The sequence below is a fragment of the Sciurus carolinensis genome, chromosome 11, assembly GCF_902686445.1.
Source record: "Sciurus carolinensis chromosome 11, mSciCar1.2, whole genome shotgun sequence".
NCBI classification, from domain to species: Eukaryota; Metazoa; Chordata; class Mammalia; order Rodentia; family Sciuridae; genus Sciurus; species Sciurus carolinensis.
This window is the reverse complement of record NC_062223.1, coordinates 123020773-123044436: the sequence shown is the minus strand read 5'-3', so window position 1 is coordinate 123044436 and position 23664 is coordinate 123020773. Positions and strand designations below refer to the sequence as shown.

General features: G+C 39.5%; 1 pseudogene; it reads left to right on the top strand.

The window, feature by feature from the left end:
• The first annotated feature begins 1734 nt into the window (after nt 1-1734).
• LOC124959683 (von Willebrand factor A domain-containing protein 5A-like) lies at nt 1735-23520 on the top strand (annotated as a pseudogene).
• The last annotated feature ends 144 nt before the right edge of the window (nt 23521-23664 follow it).

Genomic DNA, 23664 nt, shown 5'->3' with positions numbered 1-23664 from the left:
GTATGCTTTAATAATGATTTGGATCAGCATAGTGCACTTACAAATAGTCCTATCAAGAGCTTCAGAACGTTTGGGGTGGGGTTGTACCAGAAGGAAGGCTATTCCTCACAAGAGCCCTTGTGTTTTCTCACCTGCAGTTCCCTTAGTGAAGCGTGGTGTGCTCTGTATTCATCTGCCAAGGGTTCTGGATAAACACATGTGTGCTGTTGTTCTCCAGCATGCTCTGTGCTCCAGGTGGTGGGTGACTTTTTAACTCCTTAATTCCTATTTTCAGTTAAAGTCCCTGTTGGTCCTGGAGCTGGCAGCCCAGATCACATTGTGTGAGAACAGGGAGAGACACGCTAGCACATGATCCAGTGCAGAATGGACTCAAAATGACTCCCAGGAGCATGAGGATTCAGCATTAGGATCAAACTCACCTGTGGACTCCCCAGATAAAAGAATTGCTATTAAATCATGCTTTTGATACATAAAATGTATCTGTTATGATATGTATCAAATCACACACACACACTGCACCTCCAAAATATGATTATAAAATTTCAGAGAGATGTTTATGACAATCTGATTTAAAATATGGGACACGTTGCATATATAATAATTGAATATTTTGAATAATGTAGAATAATTTGGATACAATGTAAAATAAACCTGTGACACATAAAAGAAAAGTCACAAGGCTCATGGTACAAGAGGCAGGATATTTAAGATGTTTCTTACATGCAGGTCTGAGTAGAATGATCCATAATGATTAACAGGAAATGTTCACTGAATAATAGTAACAATGGCAACAGGAAAAATGCTGCTATCTGTTCTAATTATTTAAAAAAGCTAATGTAGGAACTTTAATTCATATGTGAAATGAAAGTATGATGGTTATTATTTTAGAAAGATAATACTGGGGCTAGAGGGGGATTAAGGTGATGATTGTATAGTTGAGAACGAGGGTCAGAACCCCAAGATCTGGAAGCAACACTTTATTAGTGGCATCATAGCCCATAGGGATTATTCTCAAAGTCTAAGACCCAAGTACAACAGGGCTTATACTTTTATACATAAGCGAATTTTGTGTACATCAAGGCAAGGGCATTGGTGCAATTCTATTGGAAGATGCATTCTACATTTCTATATGGATACAAATTTGTCAACAACCTAGGGACTCTTAGGTCATACAGCTTGGGGACTTTTATTGCACTAAGTCTAAAGGGGGATTGTTCTGTCCCCACTATGTTTCCTCTTTCTATTACTGCACTTACCTGTTACAGCTACCTTTTAGCCACCTCAAGCCTCTATGGTTAAATGTCAGTGAACACAGCTGCTGTGTGTCAGTGTGCAAAACCACAGCCCATCAGCTCTTAAACTGGTAAAATTCCCATTTTGTTCTACCATGATAGCTATTCAATATTCCCAAGGGAACAGTGTATTAAACACACTTTTGAGCTTTTGAAAAGGTGGAATTGGCATTTTAAGTAGCCTCAAGGTTTTCAGAATTTTCTGTTTAGTGAACCTGGTTGAATTGTAGAGCATCCCGCCCCGCCAAGGGGTGGAAAGTTGTCATTTAGAAGGAGCCTATCAGACTCTGTCCTCTCTCCTCCTTTCTTTCTAGATCCAACCCTAACATCCTGAATGTATTCTTATGCCAGAGGAAAGATCATAAGGTGGTGGTGCACATCTCCTTCTCCCTGCATGTCACTCTGCTCATGATGTGTCTTTTCCTTAGTACACGGTGTCAGTATGGAGGGCTGCTGTGACTTAATCACTCTCCAAAAAGAGCCAGGTAAGTCTGATTTCTGACTTTTGTGTACCAGTGTGCCCTGGGTAGCTAGCTCAATTCCTGGCCAGCAGGAAGACTTCTATTACAAATTGCTGAATCCTTGAACTCTGATCTATACACAGTGGCACTGAAGAGCATCTCTGTGACCTTATCCATCCATGAGTTTGTGGCTGGTGTGTCTGCAACCTTAAACTATGAGAATGAGGAGAAAGTCCCTTTGGAGGCCTCCATTGTGTTCCCCATGGATGAAGACTCTGCTGTCTATAGCTTTGATGCTTTGGTGTAATGGACAAAACTTCTCCCCCCGACCTTTCCGGTGCAGCCTCCCAACCACTTGTCAATCTGTGAACATCCTGGCTAGCTATTGGCTCATCAGTCAACTTGCAAGTATCCTTCTCAGTTATTGGTCTCTGTTAGCCCGTCAGAATTCAATTGCCATCTTTTCTCTCTTGTTTTTCTCTCCCCGACTTGTTTTCTTTCTCCTCCTCACTTTCCACTCTCTCTAGCGTGCACCCTTTCTCTTTCATTTCTCTTTTCCTCTCATTTTCTCTCTTACCCTGCAGGGAGACACTCTATTTGCTTAATAAACTCCCTCATGTGATTTCCCGTCTCCAGCGTGGTTTTCGTGGGATTCCTTACATTGGTTCAGTGACTCGGATGGGCTCTTCCACTGTCTCTTAAGCAAGTGGAACCCCATCTGACGCCCCAGTGACCCCTGGACACAGCCTCACCTTCCATTTTGCCCGGACGCTCTGCTCTGCATCCCGGATTTCAGATTGGTTAAGTCCCCTAGGTGGGTTCCCCTAGGCCAATTTAAACACTCCTCTGCCAACCTGAGAAGCGACCATTGATCCGGGACCCTGAAGGCGACAGAGGAGTGGAGTACCCCAGCCACAACAACTTTTATAGTTACGGCAGGCCCCTATAGTTGGTCTTATCTGCTGGGTGGCTTCCTGATTTTATGGTGGAGAATCTCTCTCAGGGTTGAGGCTCATCTCATGCTCGCACTCATACTCGAAAACCCTGATATCAGGTCCTCAACTCTTCTCGGCTTTTACCTGGCCCCACATTGATGTTTGTGTGATGACACCATCTATGTGCCACCTTGTTGTCTCCAGTCAACTACTCTGTGGCCTCGGGACGCCAGGGCACAGACTCGGCTGTATCAGTCCCCACCATGGAATCTGGGTCCTCCAATCTGGCAGATTCAACCCTGGGAACCCTTTGCCCGACCCCCGACTTAAAGCCATCAAAATTCTTTTGTGTAATGGCGCACAGCTTCCGTGAGCGAGCGGGCAGATGGAAAGGGATTCCTTATCTTCAAGTCTCTTCTTTCTTGCTTCTTGGCTCTTCCTGCAGGCTCAAGCACCTCCAGACCCTGCTTCTCCATCTTCCCCTGCTTCCCCATGTAATATAAGCAGCCCCATTCCCCAAAAGTAGTGGGAGACAATTGTTTCACAATTTTCTGCTTCCAAACCTGAATTGATTACTAACCAGGAAAAAGGGTTAAAATGCCCTAGCCATCAAGTTTCTGCTAGAACATTTTAGCCCCTTTCGGATTCAGATCTCAGTCAAGGCTTACATTGAAATGTAAATGGAGGAAACCACAATGCTCAGTGGGAAACCAGTCTCAAACCCAAGGAAAAAAGTGTCCATTTTAAATTTCTCCTGGGCTGCAACTCAGAATATTTTTTCTCTCCCTTTCACCTCTTCTCTCCTTCTCATTTTCTCATGCTTTAATTAATGACCATTATCATTTTTCTTCTAGAACTTTTGTTTTTCTTAAATGCTATATTTTTGAGCTCACAATTTTGATCCTACATACCTAGGTCAATGATTTTTGATCAGTTCTTTTTATCCAACTCTAGAGTTATTTTTGAACATCTGTTACATTGCAATGGAGATAAGCATTACAAGGCCTTTACTTTTGTGTTAAATATAAGCATGCATAAAAATTAAAAATTTTAAAAATGGATCCAAATACTTTTAATTCACATGATTTAAAAAGGTTCAATTTAAATTGGTAAACTAATAGAAGTAAAATGTCTCTAAAATTAACTCACAAGTCTCTAGGTGGTCACACTAATAAAATGTTGATGTTTATAAAATGTCTAACATCAATTTTTCTAGGACTTTTCTTCCACAGGAAAGAGATGGCAAATATTGTTGGTACACTTGTCTGATATCTTGTTTTTTTTTTTTTTTTTACAATAAGATGTGTGAATTAGAGTCAACATGTATGGGATTACTCAAATGTGTTTGTTAGAGACATCTGATTAATTTATAGTTATTCCATGGAGTAACATACTTAAAAACATTATTCTTTGTAGCTATTGCACAAACTGAATGTTTTACTCTTGGTGATTCCATTTTTAATTTCTTTGTAAACTCTAACTGTTGCCTGATATTTTGCAGAAGTACACCATAGATTAATTTGAAAAGCCATCACCTATAGGACAGATAATGTAAACCTCAATTAGATAAAAGGAGTAAATAACTGTAAAGTTATAGACGTTGAAGCTAAAGCCCAGTACTCTTACTTTATGACTGGTGAGACTGATTTGCTTGATGGTTAAAATCAAACTTAGAGATTGAGATTAAATACAGAGGTCAAGAAAAGTTCATATTTGGGTCTTGCCCTCAAAGTCAGCCTGAACCCAGGGAACAAGAGGACTTCTCTAAGGAGGTTTGCAACTCTGGGTCACACAACCTCCTGATCAAGGAGATTGATGAGGCCACTAGAGGAAAAGCCACTCAGTGCACCTGCTGCAGAGGAGGGTCAAGGAAAAAGGGAGACATCCCTGGTGCTTCAAGGGAAGCCACCTCATCGAGGAGACCCTGCCTAACCAATGGCACTAATGGAGCCAAGAAGCTGCTCTTAAGTTCTCTATGAGTGACCCCTGTGGGAACTCAGCTGACTCTTTAACAGACAGGAACAGGTCATTTGACCAACTTGATCTTAAATACCTAGCAAAACAGTTAAAACCAAAATATAGCCATTCTTGGTCATTTAAAAGAAATAATACTTAAATGTAACTTAAGATGTACACTTGTGTTAGCCCACTAGAATAAAGACTAAAAACTACAAAAGAGAGATTCTTAGGCAAATGTGCCTGATAACTATCAAGAGAAACTGCCAGAGTCAGAAGTTTTAGTCAGTATAAGGCCTACAGACACAGGTAGGCTTAATCTATGTTTGCTAGTAACAGAAGTATAGAGATCTCTACTAAATGTTGTGTTTACATTCCTGATAACCTGGACAATGTTAAAGTTCCCAAATAAAGGCCTTGTCCCCTCCAGCCTTTGCTAGGCCTTGTTATGGGAATAACTTCTCAGTTCTTCCACCCCCTCGTGAGAAATTATTGACTTCTGTCATCTTTATGATATTCATTGGCATGTTCCAGATTCTGCAACATTTATATTGTATCAATCTCATTTCAGTACTCATGTCTTTTTGTTCTTCTCTCATGGAAGCACCCATCCCCAGATGCCTTTACAACCTGCTCTTTTCCAACTGGACGTCTACCATGGACCCCTCAATTGACCTGATTTCTAAAAAGGGAACTCCAAACTGCTTGCCCCACGCTGCCCCCTTCCAGCTCAAAGAAACCAGAGCAGTTATTGACCCCCTTTCCTTACAGCAGTGAAGGAGTTCCTAAAATTAGAGGGGTGAATGAAGTCAGAATTGGGGACATGCAGTTAGTGTAGAAATAGGAGATCAGTCAAATCGAGGAAATGAAGTCCATGAAACCCATCTGCCTTTTGAAGTCTGGAAGGAGAATGGACTTTTTACATCTCACCTGCAAAACCAGCCCGTCACTTAGGCAGGAAGGAGAGAGAAGGCTTCAGAAAGAACTGGAGAACAAAAGATTTTCTTATAAAAACAGAAACGGGGGAATGTAAGGTACAAAGCTGCTCCCCCTGACCTTTCTGGTGCAGCCATTTTCCCCGCCTCCCAACCACTTGTCAATCTGTGAACATCCTAGCTAGCTATTGGTTCATCAGTCAGCTTGCAAGTGTCCTTCTCCGTTATTGGTCCCCTGTTAGCCTGGCGGAATTCAATCGCCATCTTTTTTCTCTTGCTTTTCTCTCCCCGACTTATTTTCTTTTCTCCTTCTCCCTTTCCACTCTCTCTAGTGCATGCCCTTTCTCTTTTCCTCTCATCTTCTCTCTTACCCTGCAGGGAGACACTCTGTTTGCTTAATAAACTCCCTTATGTGATTTCCTGTGTCCGGTGTGGTTTTCGTGGGATTCCTTACACTTGGTGGATGGGAAGAAAAGTGTGGCAGAATTACAGGACAAGATGGAGGTATGAGAGATGGGTACAGTGTCTTCTCCCTTTCTTTTACTTTGATGATTAATGTGCATTCCTTAGGATCTCATTTAAATGCACCTTCACATAAAACCCTGGTGTTGGATTCTTTTCCCTCCATTTACTTCTAAATGCTGATTTCCTGATATCATTGGGGAGAGATCAATTAGAGGCATTCAGAGCATAGCTGTGAATTTGAGAAGACATATCACTTTCCCTCTTTAATAGTCTTTTTTTTTTCTGCAGTCCTGTCTTCATTTGAAGTTACCTTTCTTTCCTATCCCTCCCATTTTCCTTAGGCATGACACAGTTATGAGGATGCCATATCCCAGGGCCACCAGGTCTACTTATTAGAGGAGGACTCAGACTCCAGAGATGTCTTCTGTTGCAATGTGGGGAACCTCTAGCCTGGGTCACAGGTGATAGTCTCCCTGAGGTATGTGCAGGAGCTGCCCCTGGAAGCAGATGGGGCCCTGTGCTATGTGCTCTCAGCCATCCTGAATCTTAGATACCATCTCTCTGATAAGCACTTTTCCCCCTGGATACTGGTGGTGGCATAATAGGTGGTGGCATAATTCCCCTTTCATTTTTGGGTGTGCTGAAAAGCACACATTGGAAAGGAAAACAGAACTTGAGTCATTTTTTGTAGACTGTCTTGACAGTTGCCTTGATATGAAAACTCCTGTAGTCCCTTTGGATGAACTGCCCTACACACTCAGCATGGTCCCCACCATAAGGTCCCAGCATGGCATCCAGAAGGTCCACTCCAACTGCCCCTTAAGTGCTGTTGAGTTCCTTGCAGATGATAAGACATCCGCTCAGGTAATCAGTAAGAGAGGACTGTTGTTGCCAGGACCTTTTGCCTTGGGTCTTGACTTTGTCCAAACCTTCTCAGGTGGTCCCTGTTAACCCAGAGGGAGATGCACTGTGCTCCCTCCTCACTCAAGTTTAATGTCCTGAGTCTTCTCTTGATTCTCCCCTCTGCATCTGATTATGCTCACTGGTGAAGGAAGTATATGTCCCTCAGCTCTGACCTCAATTCCAGGCAGCAAAGAGTGATGGCTATAACCTGGTTTCCTTGCTGGTCCCCAACTCAGGTTTCCTTGGCTGAAGGACAAAAGTTTAACAGGGATGTGGAACCCCTGATTTACTACAGTGAGGTGCACAGCCCCAGAGTATCTGTGGAGATGGGGATGCCTGAGAAGAAGTTGGGTAATTTTTTCTCCCTTTGTGCTCACCTTTTGGAAGATGCCTGTCTTTGAATCACTCTCAAATACCTTTGCTTCCATTTTCTCTCCAGTAGCAGGTAAACCCACTGAAGTGAAATATTGAAAGAGCTTCACTACGGTATGCAAAGTGGTCAGCTTGGGTGTACCCTGTGATAATGTGTTATGGGCAAGTTTAAGTAGTAGATAGTGATGAAGGATGTGAACAAGCAATTCATAATAGAAAACACAGGCATTTATACACATGCAACAGTTATCAGACTGGACATAAATGCAAATAAAAATGATCATATGACATCTTTATGTTTTAAAACATCAAAGATTTATAAATATCATAATGTCTCATGTTTCCAAAGACATGACTTTGACCCTGTCATAGATTACTATGAACAAAATATTTTGTGTCAATCTTTTCAAGACAAATTTTGATATATATATCTAAATAAATGCTCAATTTTGTAATTACAATTTTTAGAATATTATCTAAGGAAATAAATATAAATAGAAATAAAATATGCACTGTATACATTTTAATAACAATTTTAGCATTATCAAATATTCATAAACAATCAAAATCCATTTCATTGACTATGCTGTGCCCGCATTAACTTGATGCTTAATATGCAGCTACTGAAATAATGTACATTGACATATTGGAATAACTTGGAAGAAAGATCTCCAAGTAATTGGAAGTAAGAAACAAATCATACAAGCAAGTTACCACTATAAAATAACAAGCAATAGGAAAAAACATTTTTAAAAAAAGAAATATGAATTTAGTAATTGTGATTAGATTAAGACAAGGTTTGGTTTCTTAATTTCCTTTTTTATTTCAAATAGATACATCATACCTACATGTAATATCCCTGAAATTCTTTCTAATTTCCTTTTTTTAAAATTGTGATAAATAATAAAATTTAACACCTTAACTATTTCAAGTAGACCGTTCTATGGCCTTGATTAATTCACCTTTCACCACTATCCATCTCTAAAACTTTTATAATGTGCTAATTATTAATTTCTAATACTACTTAGTGTCTTAGTAAGTTTAGTTTCTACTTAGTATTTTTTTTTCTAATTTTCTCTTATCATCTATATCTTCCTGAACACATATGTGCTTTTTGTAGTAATGAAAAGTAGTGCAACCAAGTGAATCTGTTGTTGTGTTGGCCTTCCTGGCTCCATGCACTGGGTTGCAGGGACCATGAAACATGACTGGAGAGATACTGTCACTCTGCAGCATTTTTCACATGGTTGGAATGGAGGCGTCCCTGGGACAGTCACCTTCACAGTGACATGGTTGGGACTAGGCTCTTGCTTCTGTAACTACAACTGCTGTGGAGAAGTTCCCTGGAGTCAGCATCCACAGGCTATGGCAGGCTCTCATTGCTGATGTGTGGCCAACACAGTTTCATACATGAGCTTGCAGAGTGGCATTCTTTGTGTGGCCTCACTGGTCAACCATTCTTCCTTATGGCCTGCTGTCCATGCTGAGGTCCCAGCCTCAAGAATGTTTGCTATATCTATTTCCTCTCCCATGAAGCTGCACACTCTGCCTTGTACATTAGTTACCTTTGTTTGCTTCCTATTGGTGAGCTCTTCATGCCCATGAAATATATTAGTAGTGATTGGTTTTTAGTTAGAATTATTTCATAATGTTCAACTTCAAAAGATAAGGATGGAGATCTCCGTCTCTTTCCTTATCTGATATTTTCTAGGCCCCATGCAGATTTTCTTATCTATTCCCATGACCAGTTCTATAGGTCCCAGAGAGACATCAAGGGAACCCTTACCAGTCCTATGAATCCCTTCCAGCAGTGAAATTTTTTAAAAAATGCTGCTACATAGCTCAGATATTTGACCAAATTGATTTTCTGTTCATTTACCCAAAAGGAAACAAATGAAATCTTGGAGTGGCAACCTGGTTCAATAAAACTGGCTTCATGTGCCACATGAAGCATACCAGTACAGAGAGGAAAGAACAATACATTATTTTTTAAAACTTAGGATAGAAGCATTTACTATATTAAGAGAGTGATGTTTTTTTAAAATTAAAATTTTAATTAACAAATTTATTGCATAAAATTACTTTTAGAAATAATTTTATAAAATTATTAAGAGTTCAATATGAGTTAAGTCCTCGGCTAAGTTTCTTAAGGGTACTGTATCACTTAACCAACAAAACAACCATATTAGGTAGGTACTATTACTTTGATTTTTCAGATGAGGATACAGCAGAGCAAGTGGTAGAATTAAGGTTTAAAATACCTTGTTTGAAAACAAGGAAGCAGAGATTGATGGAGTTATAGATAATTTGAATGAGGCCAAAAGAATTACCGTACCTAATATACACGCAGTGCTCACCATGCATGGGGAAGTGTTCTGAACAGTTCCTATGTACGAACGCCCATCATTCTCATTCAACCTTTCTGGCTTCCCAGGACCTTGCCAGCTCCACAATAACCAGGTGCCTCTTGTCACAGAAAGGAATCTACCCTACTCATGAAAACGATGCTACATTATATATCCAGACGTCTGGATTGTGTAAACATCATTTTTTTATACTAGTGTGTTTCAAATATTTTGTGGGTGACACCCACTATATTCAGTAGCCTGTTTGATTAGTGGAGTATCCCATGAATAAAAGATTAAACTGACACAGGTTTCATTCATACTGAATCCCAGGCTACTAAGGATTTAATTCTATCATTCTGGATTCAGTTTATAAAAATGCAATAATGGTAAACAACTCCATATCCTCTTATAGTCTCTAAACTATAAAAGTGGAGTTAATATAATCCAGTCATTCTCATTTCATTTCCATCTCAATAATGATGTTTTCATTCCAACATCAATTTTCATTTACACCTCAAAATAAAATCACAGATATGGTTTTAACAGTTTATCCATTCAGGATGGTCTCCTCAGGTCTCCCCTATCCCATTGTTTATGTAAAGCTACTTAAATTCAACATGAATCCCATTACTTTCCTTTCTTTTGTAGAGTATCAGTGAGTCCTTCACACCCCAATAACTTGGAATTTCATTGGTGTGTATATTACTTATAAATACTCTTGTAATTTATGAGTTTCAAAATTATGCACATGAACATCAATTTTTCAAAGTTGTAATTAAAGGTTTAAACAATGACCTTTGTGATAAGATTTCCATTGATTTGACATGAAGAGAAGTTATGCCTCTGGAGATAAACTTACCTGCTTCTTTTGGCAAATGCCTGAAAATGTTCACCTCATGTGTCTCACTCATTTGTTGAGCTGCCAGGAAAATAGCTTCCAGGGGTACTATTACAATTGTTGCTTATTCCTCCCTTACTTTTCTACCTATTGATACTCACTTGTCCAAGCCCTTTGCAAGCTAATACTGCATAAAATTCAGACACAGAAATTTAGATTTGAGTTTTTCCTGTTCCCTATTGAGTTCACTGTAGTTGATTCCTGGAAGCTTTAAGATTCTTGGGTTCCCTTTCTTTCTCATAGGATCTTTATCCTTTTTTGTATAGGTAGTTTAATGGGAGATCCGTCTGTCATAGTGAGTTTCTATCCAGACATTCCTGAAGGTGAGGCATCTGTGACCTGTGGAGAATATGTCTTCCTGATGGACTGCTCAGGAAGTATGCAGTGCCCCATGAATAACCAGGACCGCTCTCAGTCACGCATAGAGGCAGCCAAGGTAAATCCAGTTCCTTTCCTGAGTCAGGCAGACAAGTGAGGATGACTCTGAGGGGTTCAAGTGTGGTCCCTTTGGAGGTGCAGGGCTGTTCTCTACCTGAGCAGCAACTGGCATGACCCCTGTGAATCTTGGAAGGTAATGAGGCATGAAACCAGGTGACAACCTGCAGCCCCAAGAGCTGACTTGGCAGGGTCTGAGCAGTTCCTCTCACTCTCTCGTCGTTCTCTCTCCCCTTCAGGAAACACTGATTCTGTAGCTGAAGAGTTTGCCTATAGGCTGTTATTTCAGCATCTATCAATTTGGATCTTCCTATGAGAAATTCTTTCCATAAGTTTCTGAAAAGACCAGAAAATTAATCCTTTAAAGGAAGGAATTAGATTGTTAAAGGAATTACTGAAGAATTCATCTGGTCTTTGGTGATTTCAGGTGGGATTACTATTTGATTTGGATTTCTCAACTGTGGGCAATGTCCAACTGCTGTCTTATACCCTGTTGTTTGTTTCTCTCAGGGAGAGTGTGAAGTATATTCAGCAAACAATGGAGAAGGCAGTGAAGAAAGTTAAGCTCATGAGAGCGAACCTAGGGGGCACTGAGATCTTGGCCCCTCTTCAGAACATTTACAGGAAGCCCTCCATCCCTGGTCACCCACTACAAGTAGGAATTGGAGCAGACCTAACAGAAGGACACAGAGAAAATGAAAGAATCAGTGTTCCTGAGCTTCACTGCAGGAGTTTAAAAATGTGGTGTGTAAGTGAAAGACTATCTTGCAGTAAAGATAAATAAAGACACAAGGTATTTTTCTCCCTTCACTCAATCTGATGGACTGTGGAACTGCCTTTGTGGAGTGCCCAAAAGCCTCTAATGAAATCAGTGTGTGGAGGAGCTGAAAATCCCCAGGGTTGCCAGAAGTCCTGTGAGGACACGGTACCTGTGACAGGAGAGCACAAGGTAGTGTGCACCTGTTCGAAGAGCCCTGGAGTCTCTGGAGTTTTCAAAGGCAAATCCTGATGCCTTACGATGAAATTGAGGATTGATGTGTGTTTTCTTTCTTTACACAGCTTTTTGTCTCCACAGATGGAGAAGTTGCTGAAACTTTTACTGTAATTAAAGAAGTATAGTTTGACAGCAAGAAACACAGGTACAAACTGAATGTGATTTCTGCTGGGTGACCAGACCCCAATGATGCCACAGGAAACCTACAGCCCCATGATACCAGGGTTTACATCAGGGATTGTCCTCAACCCAAAATATGTACTATTTAAATTTTTGCTATTATTATAATTATTGTTCTATTTTCATCCACACAGAACATTTTAGTGAGTTCTAGGCAGAGATTTCTAATCAATAAAAACTTTTCAGTTTCGATTCCATACATAAAATCATTTAAAACAATGCATTTAAGCACTATATAACATGGAAAACAGTTCAAAATTCATGTTGGAAATGTAACAATGAGGGTATCAAGATGCAGGCAGAATTTGGTCTTCAGAGAAAACGATACCAAGTTAATTGCATGTATTCTAATGTGATGTCACTAGATTTGAGGATGATGACTCACACTAACCCAAATGAAAAAGACTGTTATGTAAATCAAAATCCAGAGTATTAATTCACAATGGAGACTATTTTTTCCTGCTGTTTATATGCTTATATTAGTATTACCAAGGCATTCTCTGTTTATATTATTATGAAATTTGACAGGTTAAGTATGTTTTCATGCATATGAAGTAGGACACAGTAAGATCTTTCCAACTGAAGATCAGAAGGCCAAACACTAAGAATGGCCTTCCTGAGCAGATCCAGCGCCCTAATTGTCCCAGGCAGGTACACAGGGAGAGTTTCTATATTTTCTTTCACTTGTCAGAGGAATGTTGTAGTCAACTCCAGTGCCATGTTGACTATTGGTAGGGATATGGATATGGATAGATTTGTTAAGTTTTCAGGTCCTCAGTTCTTATTTGGGAAATGGAAGAGAAATCTGTTGCTGAGGAGACTCAGTTTGACTAAAATCTACTATTAATTTCAGGTCATTTTAAAGCTCCCTCTGGCGTCTATTTCCTGCCACTCTGACACTTGACACGGTCCTGTTGGAGTAGAGGACTCAACATTTGACATGGTTCTGTTGATCATTCTCCCTCTTGGGGGCCATAGGCATGGCATGTCTCCATGTGTAGTTGCTTTTTAATATTAATAATCAATATATCATTAGAAACTTATTGGAAAAACATGGTAAGGTTCTACTGTATTGGGACACAAAATAGTACACAATAAAAATCTAGCAATATACATAAATAAAATATATGAAAATAAACAATTGTAGCTGTGCTCAAGTTAAAAGGAGCCTGTGATTGCTTTATTATAATAATTTCTAAATATAGTTGGATAAAGAGGCATTCCTCTGAGCTTGGATGCAGTGTTTAGACTTTGTTGCTTTCCTAGTTTTAATGGTTGATTCTAGAGATACTTTACATAATAAAAATATTTAGGTTAGTCATAAATATAGTTTGTGTTTTTCCTATGTTTAGTCTAATTCTTTGAGAATCAGAATAAGATTGTAGTCCACCATTATATGAAATAGAATAGACTAACTATTAACTATAAGTTGATTTCTTTGCCCTTTGATAATAGTGAAAGTTTCTCACTGTTAAACACTGGAGTTCATTGTGGGGATGGTTTCTCAGAAAATCTAGTAACGTGTTTGTTCTGAAGAGTAAAGGCTAGCAGATCATGGTGCCCTCAGTTTAGCTGGGATACAAGGTTGTTTTAATCTAGCTGGGAAATAAGGTGTTTTGGTCTGTGCTGTCATACAGAGAAAATGTGTACTTTGAGAAGAAGCATAGGTTGTACTTTTGAAGGTTTTTCTTATTCTAAACTAACCATAAAATGATATAATCATTACTAAAGAAAAATACCTATGAAAAGGCTGGCAGAAAAAATAAAGACAGATTCAGCCTCAGAACACCTGGTGTCTCTGTGTGCTGTTTCTCCACCACGCCGACACCTCCCATCCACCAAGGACCCCCGATCCCTGCTAGGGCTGGACCCCGGCAGCTCCCCAAATATAAAACATGCTCCATAAGTAACTTCTATAACAGTTCTCATCAAGGAAGAAGATTAACTCATCATGAGTTGTCACCATTCCTTGTTAATTGTATAAGTTCCCTCTTGGGTTCCTGTGTCTAACCTCCATTCATTTATAATTGCAGATGTTTCTCATTTGGCATTGGAGAAGGTGTCTCCACCAGCTTAATAAAAAGCATTGCCCCAGTGACAGGGGGCACTTCAGAGTTCATCACAGGCAAGGACAGGATGCAGTTCAAGATGAGGGACAAGCCATGTGTCCAGAGGTGGGCAAGTATGGAGCAGGGTGGAGGACACTGCTTCAAGGGCAGGAACCCAACTTGCCTCCAGGATGCATTTTCCCAAAGGCCTGGGCTGTATCTTTAGCATGGCTACTTTTGATCTCACAAATGTGCCCACTGTACATCTGAAATATGGTTGTATTAATTGGAAAACCAGAATAAGAATCTGAAAGAGGTTGAGGCTTTTGTATTTGAGAACAATTGCAGAGAAACTAAGAGCTTTGACTGTCATATTTGAGGCTCCAGGAACTCTTTTAGTGGTAAATAATAGTCCATTATCAGTATGAACAAGGAGATTTCTCTGGTTCTATTTCTAAGCTCCTCTTTCCCAGTTGCTGCCATGTCTTCTTTAGTTCCATTCTCCAGGGATCAACTTTCCCTAGTATATCCTTCATTCACATTTATGCTGTTAAATCTCTCAACCTTAACTTCCTCTTGTGTAAAGCAGGAGAAATAATACCCATATCCCAAGATGGGATTAAGAATTAGGCATAACGTATGTTATGTCACATAGTACCTGATACATAATAAACATTCAGTTAATTGTGGCTGTCCTTCCCATCCTTGTTTGTTTATGCCTATTTGGTTCCCTTTCCTCCATCAGGCTCTTAGGTGCCTGAAGCACTCTCTACAGCCTGCAATATGCAATATCTCTCTGAGCTGGAATTTGCCTCCTCGTGTGTCTGTTACCATGCTTTCCCCAGAACCAACTGCCATGTTTAGGGGTCAGAGGTCAATCATTTAAGCCCTGCTCACTGGGAGCATGCAGGTGAGTCAGATTAGCAATTTCAGATCAGCCTGACAATTTCACTGAAGTTGGTAGGTGGATTTACATTTCAGCAAGATTGCAAATCCCAGGTAGAGTCAGCCTACCATTTTCTCCACCATTTCAGGTCTCTGACTTCCTGGGCTACCTGATTGCCACTTGGAAATTGGTGCCACTGTTCTAACATTTTCCTGGTCATCTCTGCCTTCTATCACTTCTTTTATCCAATTTTTAGGCAGTTGAGTCTACAGGAGAAGTATGCCTGAAGTACATGCTCCAGGACAAGAGTTTTAAGCATAAGCTGACATTTTCTCTACAACCCAAGCCAGATGCCAAGCAAGAATTTAGCTTCCTTATTCTTTTCCCATATTTCTCTTCATTTTCCTTCCCTCTTCTATCATCATTGCATTTTGGATCCCTTCTCTTGATTCTGGCTTCAATTGTTTCCCTATATTTGGCTTTTACACTTTAAACATTCGATCTTGTCTCTGCTCTTCCCTGATCTTTTCTTTCCTCTGCCTTCCCTAACATTTGAAACCCAAAGTAACTGTGGCTGTTCTCTGTAAATCTCAGAATGTTTTGTTTCATTTTTTTTTTCTTTTAGCTTTACCATTCACCATCTTGCTGCAAAGTCCTTCATTCAGAGAAAAGAACTGGGTTTCAGTGAGACTCCAGCTAAAGATAAAAAAAGATGTGTTGAAGATCAGCATTGAATCTGGAGTTATCAGCTCCTTCACAGCGCTCATTGCTATAAACAAGGAGCTCAAGCAGCTAGTGCAGGGGCCCCTGGCTTACAGGTAGATTCCAAGACCAATTCTGTCTCTTGATAACTTTAAATGTCAAGAATGTGTTTCCTGGTGAGTGTATCCATTCAGACTCCCACAGACTAAGTGTCCTGGATATCTGAATACATTAGTTAAGGAAAAACTTGTGAAAGACCTTAAACTGTCTCATTTTCTTGAGCCTCCACATCCAAGATTTTTTGGTGAATGTTAAACTTTTCTGTGCTAAGGAGCTAAAATACGGCCCATTGGCAGAGAGATTTAAGATGAGGGGATGTTGGAATATAGAAAGTACACATAAGCATTGAAAAACCAAACTCTTTGAATCTGAAGATAATTTATCAATGAGGTGTTTAATGATCACACAGATGGCTGATGTTCGGAATGACCTGATAAGGGAAGTGGTAAAAGAGAGGACTCAATGAAAGGAAAAGTTATAAAAAGAACAACTGAAGTTAGTTGGAAAGTGGAAAGCCCAGGGAGAAGTAGAAACATTTGTGAAGAAGAGTTGAGGGTCCAGTATCTCAGCTTATGTAGAGGAACCAAACTACTAAAAAGAATCATAGTATATGTGAATCTTTTCAGCAGTACTCAGCAGATCTGGCACAAGAATGAAGCAAGTAGACAGTTGGGCTAATTTCAATGTTGAGAATTTGCCTGATGGATGTGACAAAAGCAAATTAACAATATGGAGTTGAAAGTATCCGCAATGTAGTGGCAAATGTTGTACTTGAAATTTAGATTGCATACAGAATAAAGATGGAAACAAGCTGATATACAGGAAAAAATTGAGGAATCAGGACTTATATGTTTTAGAGGAGGTCAAAGTTCAGGTAAAACAGGAATGTCTAGATAAGAAACTAGAAAAATGGTACCAATACCATGCCGTTTTTGTTACTATTGCTTTGTAGTATACTTGAAGTTCTGGTATTGCGATACCCCCTGCTTCACTCTTCCTGCTAAGGATTGCTTTAGGTATTCTGGGTTTCTTACTCTTTCAGATGAATTTCATGATTGCTTGCTCTATTTCTGTGAGGTACATCACTGGGATTTTAATTGGAATTGCATTGAATCTGTATAGCACTTTAGGTAGTATGGCCATTTTGACAATATTAATTCTACCTATCCAAGTACATGGGAGATCTTTCCATCTTCTAAGGTTTTCTTGAATTTCTTTCTTTAGTGTTCTGCAGTTCTCATTGTAGAGGTCTTTCACCTCTTTTGTTAGATTGATTTCCAAGTATTTTATTGAGGCTATTGTGAAAATAGACAGGTAGATTGATGGTACAGAAGAGAGGACACAGACACAAACGCAAATAAATAAAATTTTCTTATAGGAGACAAAGGTGCCAAAAACATGCAATGAAGAAAAGATAGCCTCTTCAACAAATGGTGCTGGGGAAATTGGAAATCCATTTGCAGCGGAATGAAACTAAACCCCTATCTCTCACCCTGCACAAAACTCAACTCACAATGGATCAAGGACCTTGGAATCAGACCAGAGACCCTGCATCTTACAGAAGAAAATGTAGGTCCAAATCTTCAACATGTTGGCTCAGGATCAGACTTCCTTAACAGGACTCCCATAGCACAAGAATTAAAAGCAAGAATCAATAACTGGGATAGATTCAAAATAAAAAACTTTCTATCAGCGAAGGAAACTATCAGCAATGTGAAGAGAGAGCCTACAGAGTGGGAGAAAATCTTTGCCACTCATACTTCAGATAGAGCACTAATTTTCAGAAAATATAAAGAACTCAAAAAACTCTACAACAAGAATACAAATAACCCAGTCAACAAATGGGCTAAGGAAATGAACAGACACTTCACAGAATAAGTTCTTCAAGCAATCAACAGATATATGAAAAAATGTTCAACATCTCCAGTAATAAGAAAAATGCAAATCAAAACTACCCTAAGATTCCATCTCACCCCAATTAGAATGATGATTATCAAGAATACAGACAATAATAGGTGTTGGTGAGGATGTGGGGAAAAGGTACCCTCATACATTGCTGGTGGGGCTGCAAATTAGTGCAGGCACTCTGGAAAGCATTGTGGAGACTCCTTAGAAATCTTGGAATGGAACCACCATTTGACCCAGCTATCCCACTCCTTGGCCTATACCCAAAGGACTTAAAATCAGCATACTACAGAGATGCAGCCACATCAATGTTCATAGCTGCTCAATTCACAATAGCTACACTGTGGATCCAACCTAGATGTCCTTCAATTGGTGAATGGATAAAGAAACCATGGTATATTTATACAATGGAATATTACTTAGCCATAAAGAATAATAAAATTATGGCATTTGCAGGCAAATGGATGAAATTGGAGAATAAGCCAATCTCAAAAAACCAAAGGACGAATGATCTTACTGATAAGCAGATGATGATGCATAATGGGGGGTGGGAGGGAGGCAAGAATGGAGGAAGGAGGGACTGTATAGAGGGAAAAGAGGGGTGGGAGGGGTGGGGAGAAGGAAAAAATAACAGAGTGATCAAACACCATTACCCTATGTAAATGTATGATTACACAAATGATATGCCTCTACTTCATGTACAGAGAAACAAGATGTACCCCATTTGTTTACACTAAAAAATAAATAAATAAAAGAAACTGGAAAATGGATATTATATTTTAAAAGCAAGACTTTTTTCAGTTTATTTTATAAATGGCACAATTCTGCATGATAAAAAGTCAACATGTCTGAGAGTGTACAACTGAAGGGGAGAATAGAGCCAAAGTCATTGAATTTGAGGAGGTTAAAAAGCTTTGCATTAGGAAGCTTGGCAGGCTGTCTCCATGGTGTGCTGAAAACCCTCAAGATGATGGCAGACCTTGGAATGAAGAGGAAGTCCAATCTGCCTTTCAGATGCCTCAGAGGATGAGTGACAGTGATAAAGGGATTTGGGGGTGGTGAAAGTAGTGAGGAAATATGGAAGGTACCCAGGTGAGAGTGGAAGAGTACTCATCAGAAGCTGAAAAAGTTTCCAGACTCACCTCCCAAACTGGGTATTTCGAGTGCAGACACTGAGCAATAACCATCTGAAGGAAATGAAGGGAGAACAGTTTAGCAGAGAATGCATGAGTTTTCAGTTAAGACTTAGTTGGAAGGAGCCTCCTGTACTGAAAGTAAACATGCAGGGAAGATTGCTTAGCAGGTGTCAGGGTTTTCAGAGGATACAACAGAAAGCAGAAAGAGCTGAGAGGGTGAAAATTTGTACCAGGGTGGGCTCATAGGAGAAGAATAGCACAGGAAAGGTGTAGACTGCATCTGATATAAATGGGAAGAAATGTGTCTCAAAATTATCAGACTTCATTACCTTTGCCTACTGTAGAGAGCAGGGGACACCTAGTCTTTGTGCATATTGGTGTTTTTCAGATATTTTGTGGGAATCAGAATTCAAATCCCATTATATGCCTTTGTCTGCCTTTTCTGAATTAATGTATCTTGGGAGTCCCCAAGGGTCACAAAATATGCAGACTTCTATAGTCAAAAACTGCCTCAGGCACTTCAATGGGGTCAGAGGACAACATGCAGTGTTCTCACAGAGACTAGCTGTGAGATGACTTCTTCCACCAATAGGACAAACTTACAGTTTCCATAAAGGGGAGATGGGCTTTAGCTCACTTTTCTGATCTATGGGAACTGAAGTGCTAATCTTTGATGTTCTACTTTCTTGTATCTTTCACTACCTAGGAGGTAATCTTTTTGCAAAGCATCAAGCAGGGAATAAAATTTTTCTAGTCTCTAAATTTTCCATGGCTAGCTCAGCTTCATTAGTTGACAATATAGGACCCTGAAACCTCCTACCACTGGAGTCTGGAGTGACTTGCCGTTAAATAAATCTTTTGCCATCATTGCCAGCATAGGTTGCCTACAGTCAGGGTCTAGACTCTGCATAACTCTGATGTTTTTCTATTTGGGTCCCTGCTTCATTGGTCATCCTTTAACATTTGAAGGTAGATATGGATGGTGCCTGATAGCTTTCTCAGTAGAACCACTTGTCTCTGAATCCAGCAGTCTATCAGATATGGTAATAGGCTACAAGCTCTGTAAGCTCCATCATTTTGTTTATTTTTCTCCTCAAAATGGTTGTAGAGGATGATCTTGTGCAGCTGATATATCTACAAAGGGCAAATGGTACCTGGGATCTGAATGAGGATCTGGCCAACATCCTGGGAGTGAATTTGGAAGACATGCTGACTGCACATCCTGCTAAGGTGAGAGTCAAAGAAAGAGAATAAAGTAGGTATGTTTTTAATTAATTAAGACTAGTAATTAGAAATGGGGGAGGTTGTTCGTTTTTTGTCTCAATGAACAAAATACACAATCAACTCAAAGGAGGAAAATATTTATTTTATTGTACAGTTTCAGATGTTTCAGTTAATAGTCAGATGGCTCCTTTGCTTTGGGCCTGAAGCAAGGCAGAACATCATGGCAAAGGGTTTAGGGGAGCAAAGCTACTCAGTTCATGGCATCCAGGAAGCAGAGACAGAGAGAGGAAAGTGGTGAGGGACAAGATACGGTCTCCAGAGCATGCTCCAGTGACGTACTTCCTCTAATGAGGTTCCACTTCGTACAGTTCCCACCACCTCCTAATAATTCTTTCAAATGACTAATCCATCAAATGGATTAATCTACTGATGAGGTCAGAGCCCTCATTATCCAGTCATTTCCAAAAAGCCCTGTCACTGCATTGCTGCACTGGGGACCAAGACTTGAAATTTTGAGGAGACATTCCAGATCCTAACAATAACAGGGTGGATCAGGGTCCACCTGAGATAAGAGAACACGGGGTAAGGGCAAAGACTGAATTAACTTGTAATAAGTAGAGGTTGAAAATTTTTCCAGTTATGTTAGAGCAGAAATTATAAAAAAAATAATGGGCTTACTAGTAGATGTTCATATGAAGGTTTGTGAATGGCAAAAGGAAAGTAAAAATCCTTTTGGACTTTTTAGTTATATTCCCTGCCAGGTGTCTTAGATGTAAAAATAAACAGTGAGTTAGTCCTCTGTGCCAGGCATTGTGCTAAGCACTAAACATTCAAAATCTACTTTACTTTTTACATCAATTGAGAAAAAGGTGGGTCCTATTTATTTGTTTGTAGATAAAGAAACTGAAGTTTATAGAGGTGTAATTAGGTGTGTGAGCCAATGAGTGGCAGAATCAGTTTAAATGCTAGGACTATCAGTATTAGAAGCCCCCAAATAACCCCACTGATGCTTCCCTTCATACTAAAGGATGTCATCCAGACATTTAAAAAAGTTAACTGAAGTCAGAATAGACAAAATGTGAATGGAACCACTTAGATTTCAAATATTGAAATATGCTGACAAGGATAAGGTACATTCAAAATGTAAAGTAACTTGCTTCTATTGCTCACTAAGAAATTATTAAATATAAGATATGAAAAATGTGAAGGACAAATGTCACTCTGAACTTTAAATCTGTGGAAGATGACTAAACTTCAGATATTCTGTGATCAAACCATCCCTCCAGTATCCATGAATCACATGTGGCTTTGAAATATGGCTAATGCAAATGAATAACAAAAGTTTTTAACTTAATGGAGGTATGCTATATTGTGAAGTACTTATTTCAAAGACAGCATAAATTGTATACAATATGTCATCAAAATTATTTGATTGAATTTAACATAACTTTCCTATGTTCATATATGAATACATGACTAGTGTAACTTCAAAAATCACAAGAATGGAAATTTATACACCATGTCTATAGGATATGTCAAAATACATTCTACTTCATGTATAACTAAAAATAACAAATAAAAAATTAAATAAAAATTATTTGATGTTGATTTCATTTTAAAATTATGTTTTAGTATATTGATTTAAGTAGAATGTATTAATAATTAAAGGTAGATCTCACCAGTAGAATATACACTTAGCATCCCTGGCACAAAAAAATTTTTTTAATTAGTAACATAATATGTCCTATTTTAACTTTTTAAAATATGGCTACTGAAAATTTACAATTCCTTGTGTGTCTAGCATTCTATTTCTATTGGAGAATGTTTTTTCTACAGTGAAGAATTAGAAGTATTTTGTTTTAAATACTTGGAAGATGGAGAAGGAATCTTGAAGTTCTAGCATAGATTCAAGGAGGATAAGACATGTCGGGCTGACATTTCTTTTTTGATATGGCAGCAAGGTCAACAAATCAAGTGAATGAGAGATTTGGTGATCTGAATTTTGGGGAAGGAATTTGACCATTTTTTTAATGATGAGTACTTGGACCAAGAATAAACTAGTTGAAAATCCAGAGCACTAAATAATGAATTTATTTTTAAAGTGAAAATGTACTTTTAAACCCACCAAACTCTATATCTTCAATGAAGATTTTGATGAGGATGTAGACAAAAATTTTCTTACACAAATAATAAGAGAAACAAGAAATAAAATGTTAAACGAGAGCTTCAAGATACCCAAGTTCTCTAAAATATGAGTAGCAATTTGTGTGTGGGGGAGAGTGAGATTCAAAAACAAATGAAGATATTTTATCAAATGTAAAGCAATGATGCATGTGTTTCTCTTATCAGGGTTGTATAATCCCTGTGTGGGTGTTTAGTGGTCTCCAGCACTATCCTGGTGGTTATGCTGGATTTAAAACTTAAGACTACCTTGACTCAGTGGACTATTTCCCTGGGGTTCATGGACTATTGTCGTGCTTTACAAGTGGTAGATGGAATTAGAGGGAGAACAGGTAATTCCATCTAGCAGCAGAATAGGGCTGGCCAGCGAGAAGGATATGACACTCCTTGCACATTCTTGGGGGGCTTCCTGCCCCAGCCTAGTGTCTTCAGGGAAGTCTCTGTCTATTGTGCAGCATGTGGACTCCTCAGGCTGGGCCACTCTCCTGGCCGTGGTCTGGCTACACACTCATGGTAAGGACTGGGAGACCGAGTGGGAGCTTCTGGAAAGGAAGGCTGTGGCCTGGATTCACATCCAAGCAGGTAAGAGCCCACTCCCAGGGCCCTTCCCTACCCTTCCAGGAAGACAGCATATTCCCAGGCACTGCCCCTCCAGACCTGGCAGAGGATGACCCCAAGAGTCCTCATAGTCATTTCCAGGACTTTCAGGTCCAGACCTTTTCTGGTCTCCCAGTCGTCCTTTCCTTGTTAGGATAAGGGAAAAATCTTATATGGAGGAAGTGGGGAGAGCTGAATAAAAAGGGAATGGGACATGGATGGGTACTGTGAGTTGCAGAAAGGACATGGTGTGGAACTATCCTCTCTCTCTCGGTATTAAGCTGAATAAGTATCTGTACTTGGAGCACTTATACCTTCCGCATTTATTATGTCACTGCTGCTGAGTGATTCTGGGGTGAAGATGAATGTAGAATCTGGGCAAGAAGAACAGAAAAATCTTGGGTATTGAAGAAAGGTAAAGCAGAATTCAGGGCGAAGGATCATGGACCTTTGGGTTACACTGGGAAAAGAACCTTCCTCTCAACTGCTGTCCCTCAGCCCTGATTCTTCATTCCCTTCATCCCAGGTTCCACTCTGCCTATGGCTTGTGAAGGCTGCAAATATTCTCCTGAAATCATCTGTGGACCCTGCTATCTTTGAACCCTAAGGATGCCTTCCAGCAAAAAGAAAAAAGACAAAGGGGAGATAAGGGAGGGGATTCTCCTTGGCTATCAGCACCACCTTCACCGTCTCTTCTGCTGTGATGTTTTGTGTTTTAAATCTCACCTACAACTCTATTCACATAAAAGTA